General features: G+C 43.3%; 1 long non-coding RNA gene across 1 annotated transcript; it reads left to right on the top strand.

Moving 5' to 3' along the window:
• The first annotated feature begins 808 nt into the window (after positions 1-808).
• On the top strand, positions 809-1,400 carry LOC121705984. The gene is made up of 2 exons (XR_006030948.1): positions 809-936; positions 1,060-1,400. It is a non-coding gene; the product is annotated as an uncharacterized LOC121705984 (long non-coding RNA).
• The last annotated feature ends 9,802 nt before the right edge of the window (positions 1,401-11,202 follow it).

Below are 11,202 nucleotides of genomic sequence, written 5' to 3'. Positions count from 1 at the left end.
GATCTGACCTGACTTAACCCGAGTTTGCGTGTTAGCCTGTGTGCCTATGGTGTATGCACTCATAATGATTCTCAACTTTTTACTGCATTGCCATGAACAAAATAAAGGCGAAAAAGCTGTTTCTTTGTTGAACAAATTGGGATGCAATGTGAGCCTTGAATTGGATGCCATGCATCCTCAAAACCGGATTATGAACATGCTTTGCCATAGAGAAACACATGATAGCGTTGGATTATAAACATGCTTTGCCACAAAAACAGGCAAAAACGTGGGGTAAGTCCAGCTATATGAAGTTATTATTTTGCTGTCACTTCGTCTGTTTTATAACCAGAAGGATGTACTTGGTATCAAACGATAGGTCTCTGTCTCCTCTTTCATCTGACATACATGGCATATCTATCCGATCACGGGTCCGCTAGTAATTCAAACGAGAGTAATGGGTATGCAGCGTTGGTTTGTGTACATGACGTTATTATTTTGCAGTCACTTCGTCTGTTTTTATAAGCCAGATGGATCGATATACATGGTACCAATAGATAGCCCTGTGTCCCCTCTTTCATCTGATATGCTTGCCATATCTATGCGATCACGGGTTCGCGAGTAATTCAAACGAGAGTAATGGGTGTGCAGGTGACGCAGAGAAGTATAGGCTGTAAATTTGATGCAATTTGATTTAATTTCATGATTTTTTTTTTATTTTCATACTTGATCGTACAGATCGTTTCTCGTTGGAAAGCCCCACTTCTGCTCTGTCACGCAATAAAGGTTTCATCTCGCTGCGATGAACAGTTCCAGAGCAATGTAACAGAGAAGAAAGGGTGTGTTTTTTGACGCACTCTGCGTCAATCGGGTTCTAAGGGTTAACAGGGTGTACAGCTCTGTTAGTTACAGTTTCTTGATAGTGTATGATAATGGATTGTGTGGAGATAGGCTATGGTGAATGTCAACACTATTATTTTATTCCGACTCCGACTTATTTCTGTGATTTATGCTTCAGTAATATTCAACTTTCTAATCTCGCTGTACGAAACAATTTTCTTTGGCCTTCCCAACCTGCAGGCACTGAGCCCCCGCTGGACAAGCTCCCACCTGCGCTGATTGTTCATACCAACCGTGGCCCCAGATTGCTTCTATTGCTCCCTGACTCAGACTCCCTGTCTGTGCGGAAAACAATTTCTTGGTAACAACCCCCTTCCGCCGGCTAACGAGTCCAGGGCAGATTGGAGATGATAATGACCGTCTGTGACACACCGACACAGCCAGGCTCATTTTCCATCAAATATGAGCCATTTAGCCTTCTGCAGGGGCAGCAGGCTTTATTTTAGGACAACAAGCTTCCACAGGTTAGCAATGACAGGAAATGAATGTCAACACGGAAATAAATATATACACGCATTAAACTGTGTGGGTGTTCTGTGCCTTTGTATGCCTTGTTTGTGGAGCCTGGAACTGCACTCCCCATCCCTCCCCACCCCCTCCCCCTCTCCCAGGTCCCGACAGGGAGAGAAAAGGTAATGGAGGATATTGGCCTCCTAATATACCTGAATACAAACATCACACAGCCTGCGAAGGTGTTAATGGAGCTGGGTCAGCACCCTGCTTCCGTCTCCAGCACCCATCTGGGGGTTGAGGGGTGAGGTGGGAGAGGGGTGAATAAAATATATCCTTGTTGTCATTGTACAATGAAATTTGAAAGTGCATACCCTTTATCTGTCTGAGGTAGGAAGGAGGAAGGAGAGGGGTGAGGTAGAGGTGGGGAGGAGGGAGAGGGGTGAGGTAGAGGTGGGGAGGAGGGAGAGGGAGAGGGGTGAGGTAGAGGTGGGGAGGAGGGAGAGGGGTGAGGTAGAGGTGGGGAGGAGGGAGAGGGAGAGGGGTGAGGTAGAGGTGGGGAGGAGGGAGAGGGGTGAGGTAGAGATGGGGATAGGTGCTCTATTGTATGATGCACTTTAGCAGTAAGTGGTTATGGGTAGGTGATGTTTTCACTGTTTATCACAAGTTTCGGTTTCGTCTTCCCCTCTCATTGCTGATTGGCCTGACATTGTTCTTGTCTGAGGGAAATGGTTATGAACTATGGTGTTCCAGACTAGACTTCCATGAAAGAAGATCTAAGTGGGCGGTGCCAGGCTATCAGCATATGCGTTTGTCAGTGACACTTATAGTCGGGGCTTTAAACCAGAATTTATCCCAATTGGTTCGTTCCGAACAGAAACAGTATTTTCGGTTCAACCCTAAAATTGACGTTTCTGAACCGGTTAGAACAAAAAAAATCCCGAAAAAAAAGTTCCCGAACCGGTTAATAACGGTCCATGTCAGCTGCGGGACATACAAATAAGTAGGCTGATCATTAGGACTTTACAATTATATTATTAGACTACATATTTCTCTATCCTGTCATCAAACATTAAAAAAGCACTATAGGCTACATTATGTAAGCAGCATAACTGTAATTATGACATGCCTACATTTTTTTCAGTATTATACATGAATTAAGGAAAATGTCTGCCATGTTGTTTATTGGCAAACAACTGAACACATATCCATTATACTTCTCTTACATAGCTCAATTGGTGCAAATGACAAATAGGGCAGGCAACATAGCTGTCACTGAGAACTTCAAATGACCAAACCTGGTCAGGGCTCAATCAGTGCACTTGTTTCTCTTATGTCATCAAACAATACAAAACCATAAAGCATTACAGAAGCATCACTGTAGTTCTTACATTTATTCAAAAGCCTATGCAACTCACATAGCTAAATCTGTGGAAATAACTGAAATAACTGAACTATATACATAGCTGCCATTGTGAACATCAATTGGCCAAACCTGGTCAGGGCCAATTAATGTTTAATTCAATTGAGCCTACCATAGTTCAGTGCATTTTTGTCTCTCTTATGTCATCAAACAAATGCCCAAAACCTTGTAAGGGCCCAGAGGGAAATGACAAAAGATTCTGCCTGTACAGGTGGCAGCAAGCTTCTCTATTACATTTCTCCCAACGACCAGAAGTCAACCTCATCGAGTCATATTGTACAGAAATCTTGTAAAAGAATGAAAAAAATAACAGTATTAACCGGTTACCATTATTTTAGATGAACTTCTGTTCCGGAACATAACATTTTTTAAAGTTTCTGGTTTCGTTTCTGTTCCTAGCAAAAAACCAAAAGTTTCTGGTTTTCATTTTCATTCCGTGAACCGGTTCAAAGCAATTGCTTATAGTAAAAGCAGCGAGAGCAAGGGCTTATGGTTAAGTGTTGTTTACGAAGCAGAAGCCTGGATGTCTAGAGGTCATTCCTACGGACCTGTTGTTCCGCTGACCCCGACACTACAGCCCTCAGGCAACATAAGTCTTCTTCCATGGCTCGAGGGTGAACTGCATTTCAGTAAACACAATGACAGCCCCTCCAGGCTGTATTAGAGATGTACCATCGCTTTGGTCAACTCAAGCGCCTTGTGCCCACACATGCTGACTCATAGATGCAAGAGTGCATGTCCCGAGAATGTGTAATGCTCTAAAAAAAAAATACACATGCAAATGCATTGTATGCACATACGCATGTGCATGAATACATCAGCGTACGCAGAAGCACATAATACACACTTAACTTGAAGTTTGCTGCTACTTCTGAGAACTGATGCATTTGAAGTCATTCCTGGAAGTTCACAAGGAGAATTTTCAGGTGTAAGGTGTCCATTAAGGAGCAAATGACACAGAGCATCAGCTTAGATCAACATAGGACTACTGCTCACTACAAGCAAATGGGAGGTGTTTCTGAGAAACTGAGGTTCATTCCCTTCTGGTTCAGACAAGTGAATAATACCATTTTAAATCATAACAAAAAATCCATCTCTCTGGCACGGGCTGTCTCATACACACACACACACAGAGAGAGAGAGAGAGAGAAGGAGGCACACACACACTCTCACATAGACACAGATGCACACACACACACACACACACAAATGGGCACTCTCTTATTTAAAAAATGCCAATGCTGCAAATAAACACAGAGAATCCACTAACCCCTGACCTTGAAGAAGGATTTGTTGCTGCCAACCCTCGAAGCAGTTTGGATTATGAATCACGCTAGTGCCAAAAAATTGGCCATTGCACAAACATTGACATTTTACCCACAATCCACTGCTTACATTTCCCTGTCTCTATGTTTTTCTGTGTGTGAAGACTTGGTCCAGCCCCGGGCATGGTGAGCTTCTTTGGCCCTCCAAAGTGAGGTTAGAGCTTTCAATTTACGACCCCTGATGGGTCATCCATCGGACATACCTCTACCAAATATATAACACATATAACATGAAAGCAACATTCTACCTGTGTGTGTGTGTGTGTGTGTGTGTGTGTGTGTGTGTGTGTGTGTGTGTGTGTGTGTGTGTGTGTGTGTGTGTTTATGTGTATGTGTATGTGTATGTGTGTGTGTGTGTGTGTGTGTGTGTTCGTGTGTGTGTTTGTGTGTGTGGGTGTGTTCATGTGTATGTGTCTGTGTCTGTGTGTGTGTGTGTGTGTGTGTGTGTGTGTTTATGTGTCTGTGTGTGTGCACTGAACTATACACTGTCTTTCCTAAAGAGCTCTGGCTTCTGTCCTGTAGTAACTAGGAGCTTAACATCAGCTACTTCAGACTTTGTTTTATCTCCAAATTTACAGCCACCAGCAGGAAGGAGCCAGGCTCTGGAGTGGAGTTTCAATGCTACAACCAGCTTGTGTCTCTGGCCCGTCCGTGGACATTTTAATGAGATGGTGTCCTAATGCACGAAGATATGCAGCATCAGGGGATCAGATGATAAATCATCAATTAAAACTCAAGAGGGCTTTGGCTACCCTTATCATGTACTTTTCCTCCACTGATATTTTCTCTTCATTGAGTATGCTGAATAGACACTGTGTCTACCTCTGTAGCATTCATACATCTAAAATGTGGCATTTTAATCATGTCCAGGTGTTGTAATATTAATAGCATGTTTTCATGAACCTGGAATCAATTTAAAAGTACTATGTGCTTGGCAATAGCACCCTGATTAATAAATATAATACATGGATACACACTATAATAGCCAACTCGAACCTGGGGATCCTCATCAGGCAAACTCACCTCTGGGCTAATGCTGGTGTATTTTCATAATAAGACAACCAGCAAATATTAAAGGCAAACTAGTTTGAGAGTGCAGGCTGAATCGCAACATCCACTGTACACTAAAAGAGGATGTCCTTTCCTGGTGGACTGTGGAGGTATGCCCACAGAGAAATAAAGAGATAAAGAGAAATAAAGAGAACAGACAACTTTGACTTATTTGTGACAACTTTGACTTATTTGACTTATTTGTGGCGGCCCACCACAATATCAACATTGACCACCACACAATGATTTTCCAGGTTGAACTAAATTGTGCTTAAATTTGGTTAGCATCATAACCACGCTGTGCTAATTTGCTGTGCTAACTGTTGTATTCAAGTTAATTCTGCAAACCAACCACCACAAATGGAATTCAAGTCAAGTCAAGTCAGATTTATTTGTATAGCGCATTTAACATGCACAGAGTGCAAACCAAAGCGCTCCACATATAAGACATTGTCATTGACACAGACTAACAAAGACAATAGATGCCGGACGGAGCGGCGTAGTCGCCAGCGTACCCGTGAATTCAATTCTGTGGGAAACACTGGCAAGGTAGCAAATATACTTACTTACAGCGACAGCCTGACAGTGTTTCCCTGTATTTTTAGAGCTTCATGGCATTAAGAGCCGTCCAAAACAGAAGCCTAGAAGCACAAACCCAGCGCAAGCCCAGCACATTTAGCACACGTGGCCTGTGGCGTGACGTAAACGGCAGAACAAAGCAGGACAAAACAGCAAGGGCAAAGGAAGGTATGTGTGCTTCACAGGATCCACTTTGGAAACCCAAGACAACATCACTCCTCAAGTTAGTCTTTTGACTCCAACCCACATGTTTCCTCCCCCTTCCCACCATGCCACTGAAGAAACACTGCTCGCCGCACCGCAGCTGTGATGTGGAGCCAACAAACATCCTCAACAGTTCACCCAAAAAGTCAAATCAATGAGACAGGAGAGGGTCTGTGTGTGTGTGTGTGTGTGTGTGTGTGTGTGTGTGTGTGTGTGTGTGTGTGTGCGTGCAAGTGTCTGTGTGTGTGCGTGTGTGTGTGTGTGTGTGTGTGTGTGTGCGTGCAAGTGTCTGTGTGTGTGCGTGCAAGTGTCTCTCTCTGTGTGTGTGTGTGTGTGTGTGATACACCTCTACAGGAGGAGTGGTGTAAACACCATGAGAGTGGTTTTCCTGTGAGGGCATTGAGCCCGAGGCTGGCTCTGTGGCACATTAGAGGAGAGGAGTGAGATGAGGAGGGCGGGCAGAGCACAGAAGTCCTGCAGGATGTGATTTCACACATGGGAATAGCTCTTTTGGGTGCGTGTGTGTGTGTGTGTGTGTGTGGTGCCCTGGTCTGCACTTTTATGTATTTCAGCCTGTAACAGGAAGGAATTTTGTATTGAAGTCCACCTTAGCATTTCCACCTAAGCTACGGTTAGCTTAAATTGGATTTTAGTCCTGGGGAATGAAGGCTGCTATTCTAAAAGTAGAACTATCCATCCATGTAATAATTCATGAATATAAAGCAAACTTTTAATTCTCTGCCATTTAATTCCCATTTGTATCTCAAAGACAGCCTAAGAGGACACTATTTAATTAAACTGAGACCATCGTAATGGAGTGCACTGACACCCAGTCAAGCACTGTGAACACTATTATTCATCAGGGAATGTACAAAAGGCACGTCTGCCCATGTCATTATCAGATATCCATGGATCTGTGAGTGTAATAATTGGGCCAAGATCCTCTGAATCATCCCCATCTCCTTTTAAAGTGTTTAAAGAGACTTGTGAGACTTGTGTGTGTGGTCTAGACTCTTCATGGCTGGATAATGTCAGGGTGTTTAGAGCGAGACATACTACACACACACACATATATATATATAAACACACATATATATATATAAACATACACACACACACATGCATATAAACACACATACACACACACATACACACACATATATAAACAAACACACACACTCACACAGATACACCACACACACATGCACATATACCACACACGCAGGACTGGCCCTTAGGGAGTGAGATCCTCTGCGGGGTGTATATCCCAGATGGTGTGACGTGTCATGTGTGTGTGTGTGTGTGTGTGGGAGAACTCTGTGTGTATGGACATGCTTATCATTAGTTACTATAAACAAACATCCTGTGCAAATAACCAAATAGTCTGTGCTCCGCAAAGCCATTGCACATAATTTTTGTCATCTTCAGTGCTGAAGAAAACATGATGAAAATCTGGACATGATGAAAAACACAATATATGGCCCCAGCAGTGGCGCGATTGGCTGGGGCACCTGCACTGTACGCCGGCGACCCGCCCCGTGGTCCTTTCCGGATTCCACCCCGACTCTCTCTCCCACTCACTTCCTGTCATTCTCCACTGTCCTGTCTGATTAAAGGCATAAAAAAAAAAAACACACAATATATTAAATTCACAAATCCATACGATGTACACATACTGGCACACTATGACATGATGCAAAAAATCGTATATTAAATTCACAAATATGGGTATATAAAATTCACAAATCCATACGATGTATACATACTGGCACACTATGCTGGTATACATGTATACATACTGGCACACTATGCTGGCTGTTTCTCTGTTTCTCATCTCGCCCCACATGCTGATGACCGCTGTTGCACTAAGATGAAAGATTGTCATTCTGTTGGCGTTGGCGGACTAGGCGCAGCGGACTCTCATTTGTATGCCAGCATGAGGAATATGGGTCATCCACATAGCCTGAGCAAAGACGATTATGTCATCAAGGGACACACCTCCATGTGATTGGCCACAATGGGATTTGGTTTGAAAGGTATCCGCAAACAGTAAAGGCGATTTGTTGGAATGAAGCGCACACAATGTAAACAGCGGCAGGAGAGGAGGAAAAAGAAAACGGGGCTCTCCAAATGACCCCTGATGTTGTTTGCAGTCTGCAGAGCCGATCCAGTGTTGGGAATCTATCAGGCCGGAGACAGAATTATGGGATGTGGAGGTTGGGATGTCAGGAGTGAAGGATGAGAGTGAGCAAGGGCTGAATGAGGGAGGATTATGTGCTCGTCATTTGTACCAGGTTATGTGCCCGTTATTTGTACCAGTGCCTCCTTTGTGCAAAATTGGCATTACCCAGGAGGGCACACACCTACAGCCACTAATTCTATTTATCAAATAAAAATTCAGATCATATGTATGTTTTCTCAGTTTATCTCTCATTATATTATCCTCTTCATAATAATGACTTAAATTTAATTTAAAAATTAAACTTAAATTAAATTAAAATCCCCTAAAATCTTATGTGCCGTGTTTAAATATACCACTCTCAAGGCATCATGACCTCATCACCATACAGGAATGTCTGAGGGCTTTTTTGTGGTCCTTTACTGTATGCCACACTGTAAAACACACATGACTCACTACTAGCAGATGGTGAATGACAGCTCCTTGTGAGGGAGCAGGGAGATGGAAGGAGGTGTGTGTGTGTGTGTGTGTGCGTGCGTGCGTGTGAGTGAGCGTGTGTGTGTGTGTGAGTGTGTGCGTGTACGTGTGTGTGTGTGTGTATGTGTGTGATTGTGTGTGTGTGAGTGTGTGTGTGTGCATTTGTGTGTGTGTGTGTGTGTGGCTGGGTGGTGGGGGGGGAGCGGGGGGTGTTGGTGGTAAGCGACAAGCAGAAGACTTGGGGCAAATGATGCTGGTTTGCTGTTGCGTAGCATTGAACAAGCACAGCAAATATAGGCGAAAGAGGTGGGGGTGGGTGGGGGTTTTGGGGTGGTTGCAGAACAGGAATCTTGTGGGGCAGGATAAAATAAGAGTGGTGTGCAGCATGTGCTCTGACGATTGTGTAATGTGAATGTCACACATGTTGTCCTCTGCAAAGACTTAGGTTCTCCTGCCAACAAGTAATCACTTACACATAGTTTTCTGCTTTAAACATAGTTGGATAACGTTGTATAGAGCAAAGACTACTATTGCATCACACACACAAACACAGCACGAGTGGAAGAAATGCCCAGCTGCTTGGGTTCAACCATTAACTGGGCAAAAGTGAACAGGGTAAGAGGTTAGTGAACAGGGTAAGAGGTTAGTGAATAGGGTAAGAGGCTAGTGTGGGCGTAGTTTGATCAAATACACCAAATAAAGGCTAAAAGTGGGGCAAGTTTTATACGAGAAGGGTTGGCACCACGTTGTACACAACCAATAGTTGCCCATATTTCATATTAAACATATAATATATATACAAATATATTAATATTTGTATTTTCTTTGAAATTGAGTAGCTTAATAAACAACTGCATTTAAAACATATTTACTAGAACGATGTGTACTTCCAAAAGGTTTCAAAAGAGCTTAATGTACAATGTTCAATTTCACTGGTTACTAGTATCTCCTCAAATCTGCCACAAATCTTGTGGGTGACCTATTTTGGAAGGTGAATCTCACCTAAAAGTTGAGGAGTTTCTATGTTTGATGTAGAATGACGCCCACTCAACAGTTATTTTTGGTGCCAGCTCTAAACCAACAGGCTCCTAAACGATTTATTTTTGACCGTAATGTTCCGAACAGTTCAACATCTGGAGCGTGAACCAGAATGGAGCCGGCTCTGTTGGTGGAAAAGGTCATACTGTATGTGTGACGAATGCAAAGATTAGATTAGGTAGGCTACTGCAGATGGACTGCTAGTCAAAGAAATAATTTAAAATGGTTCTTCTCTACATTGCCATGGGTAGTTCAGAGTAGAGAGATAAAGACATTGACACCAAATGTTGAGAGCACCTGCTACACGTAATTTGGAAGAGCATAACAAGATGAAGACATGCATTTTGAAAAGTCTATACTTCAGGTGTAGTCTATAGTCATGTTCAGGTGATGCCTTTCTGCTTTGTTAAATCAGCTGTATGATTTCACGTACAAGTCTTATCATTTATTTTAAAAACATTGTTCTGACAATGACTTGAAATTCTCTTCATGCTCGTTATCTCTGGTCTGTCTGCTGTCACCGCAGGTGAGTATACCTAATCCCTGCATGAGAGAAATATGTTTCATGCGATAATTCATTTAACACCTTGCCTTTTTTGGAATGCCTGAATAGAGCAATTCATTTTCTGGCCATGGATTATGAATCACCCAAAGCTGAGTTTCGCATGCATGCTTATGCTTATGCAAACAGTGCTGGGTTCGCCTCTTTCTCCCTTGCTGGTCATGAGATTGTCTGGCTTCTTTGTCTGTTCCTGTCTTGGCCTGCAGGAGGAGCTGTGGAGGTTCTACCCAAGTGGCTGATTGATGGCCTAATTGGAGGGTGGATAAAACCAGTGTTCTCCAGTTGGCTGTCTCTCTCTTGTGCACACACTCATGCTCACACTCTCGGCAGTGCTGGCTGCAGGCCTGCTCACTCACTGTTTGCACTACACATCCACATGATGACCTACACGACAGGTTTGCTTTGCCTTACACATACTGACTTTGTAGATATAGAATTTAATAAATATACTTTTGTTTAAAATATACTTAGGTGTGGTCTCCCCTTCATGTCGTGCTGACTGCATAATTAGCGAACATGGCCATTGACGTACGTAATTTGGGCCTACCTATGCTTGGCCGAATGTTTAGAGGGGAGAGATCCACACGTATTGTGTAGTAGACGTTGAGTGCCGTGCTTATTTGGGTTGCAGAGCACAGCTTTATTCCAACCATATTGTTTAGTGAAGACTATTGCAGCTTGCATAGCAGGATAGACTATTTTGGAGCAAGTGTTTAACCCTGAGCCTTTTTGCCCTGGGGATTAGGCTGGAGTGTCACTGGTGCCTGGACCGAGGACATCACCGTGGAGAAACGACTGTATTGGCCTAAGGTCGGGACAGTATGACTCCAGCGGTATTGGTGAGTAAAGAACTTGGTTCTTGGGCACAGTGTGAAAATAGATTAAAATATTGGGGGCCAAATGTTTAAATACGGGGAAGCTCTGTGATTAGTTTGCCCTATTGCAAGAGCTGTATCCATGAACTTCCAGTGATCTACTGAATCAATGCAATAGCCTACTAGGAAACAGTATGCAGTGAGGATGACCGTTTCATCCA

The sequence above is a fragment of the Alosa sapidissima genome, chromosome 3 (assembly GCF_018492685.1).
Source record: "Alosa sapidissima isolate fAloSap1 chromosome 3, fAloSap1.pri, whole genome shotgun sequence".
NCBI classification, from domain to species: Eukaryota; Metazoa; Chordata; class Actinopteri; order Clupeiformes; family Clupeidae; genus Alosa; species Alosa sapidissima.
This window is presented reverse-complemented; position numbering and strand designations above follow the sequence as displayed.